Below are 12,136 nucleotides of genomic sequence, written 5' to 3' on the forward strand. Positions count from 1 at the left end.
ATAAGGAAGAAGAAAAGAAAAGAGGAAGGTATAGCGAAGGGAGTATTTATAGACGGGAGGAGGCTCTACGAGTATATAATTTGGTAAGTACTAATAATATAAGATTCTCGTATAAGATAGGCTTAATTGCTTACCAAAATATAGAGTGTCTCTGTTACTATAGTAGCTACTATAGTAGTAGAGACGCCTTAAATATTTAATATAACTAACTACTAAGGCTATTGATAAGTGGAAGGTAGGCTACCAATATAGTGCAAACGATGTAGTTATTAATATCATTTATAGCCTGTTTTCGCTTCTGGTATACGCGTAAATTATCCTTATATTTAGCGTAGAGCTAGTTATAGGCAGTAAGCTAGTTTAGGTCTAGCTTTGCTATTAATATAGCCGTGGGTAGTATATCCCTTAGTATAGGCCAACTTAGTAGTTCTAGCTTTAGAAGATTGTCTTTCTTCTTAAATAGGTTAATATACTACTATACCTTATTAGTTTTAGCCATATCTTAGATAATAAAGAACCATTAAATCTAATTAGATAGCTTATTAAGGATAAGGTTAATTTTTAATTTAGTAAAGATCGTTATTTTTAGAATTTAATAGGTTAGAAAGGGTCCAGGTTAGGGTCTAGCTAGTATCTTAATAGAACCTTATTTAGACGTTCTAAACTTTTAATTTAATTCGTTAGTTCGTTTATTAGTTAGGTACGTTCGTTAACTTGGGTTAATCGTCTATTCGTTTAATAGGTAAAGAAGCTTAAGACACTGTAAAGGTAGTAAAAGTAGTAACTTCTTAAATAAGGTAGTAAATTAATTGCTTAGCAAGTAGTTGGTTATATTTACATTACTAAAATTTAAAATTTTATCACGGGGAACGCGATTAATGACCCCTACTAACAGCTCTAACTACGTCTAATTTTTAATTTATAAATCGGTAGATTTATAGGTAATAGTTATTATAAGTAGCTCTAGGTGCGGTATATATAAAATCTTAACTATAGTGTAGAGAAGTCGTAGCTGCTAATATGCGGTCCTAAGTAGTATATATTCTTAGAGGTCACGTAACTCCTTTTATAAGCGACATTTCCGCGCTTTAAATTTTTTTCTTCTAAAAATCGATTAACGCTATAGACAGCAGCAATATTAATCCGGCAATACTGCTAATTTTCCCTATATACTATTGTATATATATCTAACAGCTCTAAAAGCGGTAAGAAGGTAGGACGGATAGGGGGGTTAAAATCTAGAAAACTAAGACGAATCCTATATTCCCCGCTTACCTCTAAGCCAGTATATAATTTCCTAATTAGGAAAAGTCGTTTATAAGTAGTTGCTGCTACTTCTATATAAAATCTTCTTATTATACCTCTTTAGTCTTACTTATAGATAACTAAAATTGTTTTATATTAAACCTACGTTTAAATATAAGCCTTAAAAGCTTCTTAACTTATAAGATTGCTATATAGGTTAGCCCGGCTATCTTATCTTTTTCCTTAATATCTAGAACTACCTAGTTAAGTATTAGGCCCTGGCTTTTATATACGGTAAGAGCAAAAGCTAAAGTAATTAGAAATTAACGCTGTAAGCAAAAGCCTTTTATACCCTCCTATTTATAAAGTATAAAAAATATAGGGATAACTTTTTTACTATCCTGCCAAGTAAATAGGGTAGGTTCGTTGTACCTATCTACCGTAATTAGTAGTAACTAAGGCTAATCCTTTTTAATATCCGCGTGTCCCTTCTATATAACATCTTTAATTATACTAGTAGTACCGTTTACTAAGCCTAGTTTAACCTAGATATTCTATATTAGTATTACTTTCACGCTAATATATAGGGCTAAATTCTCTATAGTATCGTACTAATTAGGAGTGACTTTCCGTATACCTACACTAGTATTAACTAACTTAATAGCCACCACTGGCTATAAAAGGTCGCGAAGCTAAGTAGTGTTATACTTATCTATAGCAGCGCGTGTGCTATATAGCCAAATTGCGTTATTAAAGCCTATAACCTTATTAGTGGATAGGCCCTGCTTATACCTAGTTAAAAGAAGCTTCTAGGTTAAATTACTTATAGAATCACTATATAGCTTTATAAGGGCGGTCCTAAATATAAAGCTCTTAGCGTTATTACCGCCCTACCGCATAACTTAATCCAGAATAGCAGTTCGGTTAATTACCTTATAGGCTTCTCTAACAGCCTAGCGGGTAAATTACTGTATAAGGCCGCCTAATTTATAAGGGGAAGCTGATAGAAATCGCCTACTAGTAAAATATTTAAGCCTCTAAAGTAGTTGTTATTACGTGTAGGGTAGATCTAATAGAGGCAGCAATTAATTTAGGCTAAATATACTTACCTAATTATAGATTTCTTGTTAAAAATAAGATAGTAAATATCCTTAAAAGCCTATTATAGAGGCGTAAGACTAGTAGCAGGCAATTCCTTAAATAGGCGATTTACTAGCAACCTTAATAAATCGTATATAGTTCTGCTGTTAATATTAAAGGCAGCTACCCTAGTAGAGGCCACTTAAGCTAATAGTATTAGCTTATTATTAGCCCTTACCATATTATAGAGCGTAGTAGAGAAGACAGTAATAAGATATAATTTGCTAGTTCCTACCTCTCTATTAACGTTAATCCGCAGTAGGGAGGGGCCAACGCCCACTTAGATCTACCTATAGTAATTAATTATAACGTTATAGATATAATACTAGCCTAGTTATAAAGAGGACGGAGTTACTATTTAGGATAGGCGGCTCTACGGTAGAGGCTATAGCCGTACTTCCTACTAATAAGTCTTCTTATTAAGCTGCGGGTACGTACCCTAATACGTACTTTAGTTGTAGTTATAATTAAGCTCCTAATTACCAAGCCTATTAGGATCCTTAATTTTAACTCTATTTATATTTTAAACGCGGGTATATAGGGCCTTAAAGGACTAGTATAGCTCTAAGTCGTCTGCGAAATCGCCCTTAAACTTATTAATATTATTAGCAGTTTCGCAACCTTCCTTTAGTTTCTAATTATAGAAGTAGTTAGGTAAGTACTAATAAGAGTTAACGCAAGCCTAATAGGAAGCCATATAATTAGGGCCCCTAAATCTATTAGTATAAGTAGCTACTTTCTTATACTCCCTTTATAGATAATAAAGAATAAGCTTTATACGGTAAAACTTAGGATATTACGGATAGGAAGGATCGCCTTTATATCGCGGAAAGTACGATATAACTTAAGGCCTTGCTCTTAGTCGGCGCTTATAAGTAGAGTAATTAAAATAGAGTAGAAAATTAAGGAAAGTAATATCCTCTACCCTATCTGGATGGCGCTTATATTTCTTATAGTTAAACAGTCTATACCCTCTTAGTTGCCTATCCTTAAGCTTATATATAGCGCTTTAATTATCCTTCTAGTAGCAGTTTAAAGTTACTATATTTCTTAAGCCTTTAGAAAGGGAAATGTTGAAAAGCAGATAGTATACCTCCTACGCTAACTAATTGTATTTAGCAATAAGCTTATTTATAAACTTAGCTACTATTAAACTAAAGGTATAAAGACTATTAGCATGTGGCTATACTAATTAGAGTAACTCCTAGTAAGAAGTTAACTTCTTCTCTTCCTTACTGTAATATTTACCTATATAGTTAACTATTACTAATATGCTTGTAGCGGGCAATGTATTAATATTTGCTATCTACGCTAGTATTATAGCTAAATTATAGCTATTAAGAAGCTTATTGTTACGCTATAGATAAAACGTTTAGTAATATAGATTTTAATCCTTTAATACAGCGGCCTTATTGCGGAGAGAGCGTAAAAAGTAAAAGTGGCACTCCTTTGCTCCAGCGGAGCCTTTCTTTAATCTTAAGTAGTAAGATTTAGTATAATTACGGTGCCGTTAAAATTGATTAAAGTAGGCAGTAAGTAGTATTAAGCTATTCTTTATAGCTAAGAGTAGAAGAATATTAAAGATTAGGAGGCCTAGATTAATTAAGATTTATTATAGATATAAAAGCAACCTAGTGCTTAGTAAAAGCCGCCCTTAATTTATTAGTTAACGGATCTAGCTTTAGGGCTATTAAACTCTATAAAAAGCTATATATATAACCGCTACCTCGCACCTACTATTTATATTAGGACTAAAAGTTAGTGCTATTAAATAGACCTATAAGTATGTGCTTTCTAAATAGATTAAAGCGGCAAAATAGCTAGTAAACAGCAATATGCGGGTTATTATTAAGATTCTAAGAAGCAATCCAGTAGCGCTAAGCCTTATTAGCAGCCTTATATTCATTAAATTAAGGTATATAAAAGTATAGATTATATTAATATAAATTAGTAGCGCTAAGTATGAAGAATAGAGACCCGCTCTTAATATTTTTAGTATAAGCTATAAGCTTATTTCTCTTCTGCTTCTAGTAAGGCCTAGTGCCCTTAAGCTTCTGTATATACTATATAATCTTATTTAGAATCTAGTTACCCCTACTACTATTTATAAGATTACTAAGCTTATTTAAAAATAGACTATTCTTATTTAATCGGCCGTAAAGGAAGCGGGTGGCGTTAAGGGCTTGCTCTCTTATAATCCGATTAAATATATAATAGCGAAATAAGGGATAGCGGCTAAACCAACCGTCCTAATACTTAAGTATATACTTGGCGTACGCAGCTAGGGTAACTATACGGCTTTATAGCATATTAAAGTTGGCTTTACCATAAGGAAACAGAGTAGGAAAGGCGCCGAGTATAATAAAACTAGCTAATCGCTTAGAGAGAGGTGTTTGCTACACAGTAGGAACCTCTAGCCCTGCTTATAGGTCTTATTAGTATTAAACCTCGCGACCTAAAAGCTCTAATTTATTAAGGTTAGGCACTAGATTAGGAACCAGAGTATCTAGTACGTTATTATTAAATTCGCCGTCTAGTACATTACTGCTAAGCTTAGTAGGTAGAGCAGAAGGACGTTATATAGGAGTAGTAAGGTAAGCTATTAGGCCACTAGAATTAGACTCTAACCCTAACTTATTAATATAAGGTAGCTGCTCTAATATAGAGCCATTTTTGGGTAAGCTAGTAAGCTAGGTACTATATATTTTAACGTTGTAATAATTAGGATAATTAACCTTTAGAAAGTAAAGCCATTATACTATAGTAGAGCGCCTTATAGTATACCGCTTGGTAAACCACCAACTTAGGTATTCGCCACCTTCTACTACTATAGGCCTCACGGCCAGTATATTGAGTTTAGAAGGCAGCCATGGTAGCTGCTTTTAAGTCTTTAGTATATTCTAGCCAAAGCAGTAAACTTGGCTAGTATAGCGATATTGCTAGCCATGTATACATACTACTTGTAAATAAACGTATACGCGCGCAATTAGAAGCTCCTCTACTGCGGTAAGTATAGGTAGGAAGCTAGGAACAGGCCCTAGATTAAGCCCATTGCTTTTACCAAATAGGGGAGAAAGGGTTAGATCCTTAAGGCTATTGGCATCCTTAATATAGGCTTTACATACACCTATATTGTTACTCTCTATAGCTAGGCCTATTTGGAACTACCGCTTCTTATAACAACTGCACGTCTCTATATATTTAGCCTATAGTATACTCCTAAACTTCTTAATTTGCTCCCAATTAATAGCCGAAACGGGTAGGGGTATAGCCGTAGTCGGAGTAGGAGTAAGTATTAGCGGTAGAGTAGGTATAGAAGCTAGTTCTAGTAAGGATATATTTAGGCTATCTAGAGCGCCTCTTCTGCTGTATAGAGCTTTATCTATAGTATATAGCGGAGGAGTAGGCAAGTAAGCTTTACCTCACTAATTAAAAATGCGGTGCTCCTATTATATTGCCCTAATTGTCTTCCGCCGTTAAGCTATTTTAGGGGTATCTTGGCTATTCTGGCCGCGAGGTAGGAAGGTATTCTCAGTATCATTTTTAGGTAGAGTAGTTCGCTAGCGCCTTCTAGGACAATTATTAGTAGTAGAACCTAACTCTATAAGAGCTCTCCGCTTACTTAAATTATATTTAGAGGCCTAGAAAAGTAAGTAAAAGTGGAAGTAGTATATAGGGAATACGCGCCTTTAACCGATGTAACTGGCACAGCTTTAAAAGCTTTTTTAAAGGACCATCTTTAACAAAGTTAAGGCGGGGCTTATAGATACAGCACTTGCTACACTTAATTACAGTAAAGTCTGCTATATTTATAGTATATATAGTGGTATTAATAGAGATATTAACAAAAACGTCAATAAAAAGGTACGTGTATAATATTTTAAAGTTCGTCACGTAAATTCTGCCACGACTTACCGTCCGCAAGTTTTTTTAAACCAATCAGAAGCCGGCTTAGCAAAGTTTGAAAATTAAGACACCCTAAAAGTATAGACCACTCGTACCTCGGGTCAATAATACTAAAATTATCTATAAGGATACAGTGGTAGTTAATTAGGCGAAAGTAGAGCTTAAAGCAGCCTTTTAAATAATAGATTTTAGGCTAATAAGCTTTTACTTAAGTATAATAGTTATAAGAAATTAAATAAAGAAGAAGATTATACTCTTATAGCAAGCCTACCTTATTAAAGCTCTTAAACGTTTTAGATTATAAAAGGCTAATACCTTACTAGTACCTATAAAGCACTTAATTAAGCTTATAGCTAATTAAGAAACTACTAGTAAGGATAACGTTAAAAGATACCAAAGTATAGTTAGTTTTGTTATATTTCCTATAATAGAAATAAGGCCAGATATTACCTTTATAGTATTAACAATAAGCCGTTTCGCCTATAATCCTACCTCTACCTATATAACGGCCGTAAAACTTATTCTTTAATACCTAGCCAGCTCGCTTAATAGAGGAATTACTTATAGAGGCAATAAGAACCTAGATTATATACTAATTAGCTTTAATAATACTAACTAAAAATAAGATAAAACTATAAGACGCTCTATATTAGGCTTTATATTTATATTAAACGGAGAACTAATTTTATAGAAATTAAAGCTATAAGCTACCGTTTTACTATTAATATATTAATTAGGGTATATAGCTCTAACGGCTACAGTAAAAGAGGCTATATAGCTTTAACTTTTACTTACTAAACTAGGCGTACTAGACTAGAGCGAATAGTTCGCTAAGATCTTAATTAAAACCAATAACTAAGCTATAAAAGTATTAGCTAAAAATCTAGTTTAGCATAATTAAACGAAGTACATTAATATCCAGTTTTACTATATAAGAGATAAGATAAATAGTAATAGGATTAACCTTATATACGTTGCTTTAATTAATATAGCGGCTAATGGCCTTACTAAGCCTCTTATAGGTCCTTAGTTCTACGCCTTTCTTAAATACCTTCGGATAGTATAAAAACTTAATCAACTACACTAAGCCTTAATAGGAAATCAGTATACAATTAGTAGATTCTTAAAGAGTGCGCTAAATAACGCCTTAAGGCCTTAAAATAAGCGATAGAACTTAACCTTAATCTACTAACCTACTACTTAAACCTACCACCTAAATCTAACGGCCACGACATTAAGGAGGGCTTATACTGGTAGAAGGGATAGATATACTTTAGAAGAGATATAGGGTAAGGCTATAGGGCCTCTAGAGCTCTATAGGCAATATAGAATACCTATAAAAAGGTACTACTAAAAATTTTAAGGGACGTTTTACGAAGCAGGCGCTATCTTTAGACATTAGAGAGGGCGTAACTCCTTATTAGATACTTATTCTACCTTAAAGGAGCTTTAGTAACCTTTATTAAGTAACTCTATACCCCTATATATAGTATATATAGCGGTATCGTTAACTAAGCTTAAGGGAGGGTATTAGAAAATAAGCCCGCAATAATATTACGTAATAAGACTTATAGGAGAAATCTCTTGGCAGAAATCTAACTAATTAGACAACTTTAACCACCTATATAGAAAATAAGCAATATACAGAGTTTTAGCTATATAACTTCAATTTAACAGTTAAGAGATAGGATTATAAAGTTAAACAATATATATATTAATGCGTAGCCATTAAAATCGGACTCTATACCTATACGTAGTAACAGCTACAAACCTACGGTCTTTAAAGTTCAGACTTAGCAAAGCTAACGTAGAGACGTTATATAGCGTACGGGTACGGAGGTTGCTAATATCTAATTTTCACCTTCCTAATTAGGAAAATTGACTCACCGCCCACCGGCAGAATATGATTTTAAACGCTAGACGCGCAAATTCGTTCTTAAAGCTTTAAATAAAAGGCAATATATAGGTAATTAATTAATTGATTAATGAACTAGCTATTTAGAAGGTAATAACAACTACATAGGCGTAGCTTCCTACCCTACGGCGACTCCGCTAAGGCCTCTACTACTTAAGTAGAGTCCTCTACGCCCTTAATTTAAGGCCTCAATTCTACCTTCTTGGTAAGCTTTTATATAGAGTCTTAGTGTTAAATGCATTCTAGAGGACGCTCTATAGGAGGCTTTACTTAGCATAGATTTCTAATAGAGCTACTTATAGAGCTACTTGTAGAGCCTTTTATAGAGCCTTTTATAGAGCCTCTAAAGCCTCTAGCAGAGCCTTCCGTAGGGCTTCTACCTTAATCCTTCTTTACCTACTTTATAGATTAGTTAATTATAACCTATTTAATATCCGCTGCCTTATAGTGTTAATTATTATACCCATTTAAAGCCTACTACTTGTTACGGCTCGAACAAATGCCTCTAAACTAAAGCTTGAACGAATGCTGTATTACAAAGATACTAAGCTAAGGAGCAGAAGAAGGTCGAGGAAAGGATATGTTTATATACACGAGCCAAGTCTCCAAGCGAGCCCCTAACTAGGCTGCATGTAGACGTCGCATGGGGCGGTGCCCCAGCGCCGTTACATCACCCCCCTCTTCCAAAAAAGCCTGCCCTCAGGCTTTAGCTCCTCAGAGAAGAAAAAGAAAAGAAAAAAAATCTTGCATCTGGCGCTTAATCGCGATGCTAGTTAATATAGGACTTACAGCAGTCCTGCAGCTCCTGCTGCTGTGAGGTATATTACTATACCTAGTTAATGTAGGGCAGGCAGCTGTCCTGCAGCTCCTGCTACAGCGAGGGGTCTATTGCTAGGAGCCCTCCGTTAGTCGTCGTTCCTCCTCCCTCCTTCTAGAACTCCGGTACCTCCTAGCTATACTCTCCCCCCTTTTATTATAGCGCGCCCCAAGCTATAAAAAAAAGCCCCCCTAGTCCCCCTCTTAGAAAAGTAGGCGTAAAGGTTTAATAAGGGTAGGAGGGTTAGGGAGTTACTCNCATGTATATTGGCACGAGTTCTTGTCCGTTCGGTAGCAGTACGGTACTAGTAACAGGTCGTTCGGGTAGCAGTATAATGCTAGCAACGGGGTCGTATTCTAGGGAGCAAAGCTCTACCTAGTTATATTCAGGTTACAGGCGTATTAGCGCGATGGGTTGTTAGGGTATAGTTCCGCAAGTATATCGGCACGGTGTCTTATCGGTGGTGGTTCGCAGGCGTATTGGCGCGGTGACTTATCGGGATTATAGCAGTATGGTGCTAGCAACGGGCCGTATTTTAGGGAGTAAAGCTCTACCTTATATACAGGTGTTACCGCAGGCGGAGCAGCAAAAGTTGGTTGGCTGTAGGCAGAGTAGTAAGGGTTGGCTAGCTGCTGATAAAGCAGTAAGGGTTGGTTGGCTGCAGGTAGAGCAGCAAGGGTCTATTATAATAGCAGGCATATCGGCGCTATTATTCGGTCGGGTTTGTATTCGAATTATGTTTGGGTAGCATTTAAATCGCATTTAGGTCGCAGGCGGATCGTAGGCATAACGGCACGATCGGTCTGTTGGTTAGACTATAGGCGTAGCAGCACAGTTATTGTTAGGTCGTGATAGTAGGCGTATTAGCGCTATTATTGTCTAGTTAGTTAGCTGTAGGTAGAGCAGCAAGGTATTATCTAGTTAGGTAGTAGTACGGTACTAGCATTAGGTAGTAATAGTAGGTTAAATATTCGGAGCTCGATCTATTAGTTGGCCAGTGGATCGCAGGTATATTGGCATGATTAGTTAGTTAGGTATGCATTTAAATTACGTTCGGGTCGCATTTAAATCGTATTCGGATTATAGGCGTATTAGCGCAATCGTTTAATTAGTTAGCTGTAGGCAGAGCAGCAAGGTGTTAGTTCTTATGGCAGTGCGGTGCCAGCATTAGGTGGTGATAGTAGGTCGAGCATAGAGCTCGTCTATTAATAGGTTGTAGTTCCACAGGCGTATCGGCGCGAAGCTTATTAATTTGGGTAGTAGTACGGTGCTAGCGGCGGGGTCGTATTCCAAGGGGCAAAGCTCTCCCTTATATACAGTTGTTACTATAGGCGGGGCAGTAGAAGTCGGTTATAGACTGTAGGCAGAGCAGTCGAAGTCGGTAGTGGTGCTGTAGGTAGAGCAGCAATGGTCTATTATAGTGCTGCAAGCGAGGCAGCAGAAGATGGTTCGCCGTAGGCGGAGCAGCGGAGGTTAAATTAGTATTAGCTGTAGGCAGAGCAGCTAGAGTCGATTATGGTGCTGCGAGCAAGGCAGTAAGGTATTAGTTAGCTGCAGGCGGAGCAGTAGGTGTTAATAGTAATGCTATAGGCAGAGCAGTAGAAGGTCGATTGGGTTACTATAGGTAGAGTAGTAGGTAGTTTATTATAATAGCAGTACGGTGCAAGCGTTAAGTAGTAATAGTCGGTTAAATATTTGGAGCTTGGTCTATTAGCTGGTCGATAGATTATAGGCGTAGTAGTATAATCATTGGTTAATGGATCGCAGGCGTAACGGCGTAATTGTTGTTGTAGTAGTACGCAATAGCAGTTATATCGGCATGATTATCTCGTTTATAGATTACGGGCGTATCAGCGCGATCGTTCGGTCGTTAGACTGTAGGCGTAGCGGTATAGTTATTATTAGGTTAGCGTAGGGTATACAGCCGTCCTGCTGCTACGAGAGGTATATATTACTAGGAGCCCTTTATAGTTGTCGTTCCTCTTAAGACTTAGTACCTCCTAGCTCTTTACCCCCTTCTTTAATATAGCGCGCCCTGAGCTATAAAAAAAGAAATATAGCTTATATACGTATCGGCACGAGCTCTTGTCTATTTGGTAGCAGTATAGTACTAGCGTCTAATAGTAGATAGCAGGCGTATTAGCACTATTATTAGTTAATTAATCACAGGCATAATGGCACGATTAGTTAATCGGTTTGCATTTAAATCGCGTTTAAATTGTATTCGGATTATAGGCATAACGGCGCGATTATTATCCTATTCGTCTAAATTAATTTTATTATTAAAGCTTATATAGCTTAGTATTTCCTTAGTATGCGTAGCTTAGTGTTAGTTAAAAAGGATTACCGTAGGCGGAGAAGAAGACGATTAAATCGGTCAGGGAGGTAGTTAATTGTTAATGAACTTATACGGTTGTTATTAAAGTTATAGTTCGTGTTGTAGGCATATCGGCACAACGGTTAGTTGGGTTTGCGTACGAATTGCGTTTAGGTCGCGTTCGAATCGCATTCGGATCACAGGCGTAACGGTATAATCCGTCTGTCGGTTTCAGGGCCTACTGTTAATTAGTAGGTAGTTTGAGACGTTGTTAATTATTTAATTAATTAATATGCCATTAACTAGTAGAGATGCTATTGTATTACTAGCCACAGTTAATTAATTAGTTTAAGGTATGCTGTTAATTATAGCACATTTAACCAGTTATTATACGAGTAGGGTATTAAGGGAGACGCGCCGATAGGTTGATTTTTGTTAAGGTATTAATTAGTTAAAGTATACTGTTAATTATAGTATATTTAATAATTTAACAGGAATCGATTAGGGTATCGGTATATAGTCTATCGATATTCTTGTAATTTTTAGAACAGGTCGTTGTGAAATAGTAGACGTGTTTAAGTATTGTTAGGAGATTCGAAGGTACGCTATAGGGTTAGTAGGCGTATTTAAATACTTAGATTTAATTAAGGATATTGCTATAAGTAGCAGATATCTAGAATCGATTAAGGACTCGTAGGAATGCTGTTGTAACTTGGTATATTAAATCGTTGTTAGAGGTATCGAAAGAGGTATTAAGAGGGTATGTGTCGATATTGCGATTCTTGTCGGAGTTAAA

The sequence above is a fragment of the Cenococcum geophilum genome, assembly GCF_001692895.1.
Source record: "Cenococcum geophilum 1.58 unplaced genomic scaffold K441scaffold_27, whole genome shotgun sequence".
NCBI classification, from domain to species: Eukaryota; Fungi; Ascomycota; class Dothideomycetes; order Gloniales; family Gloniaceae; genus Cenococcum; species Cenococcum geophilum.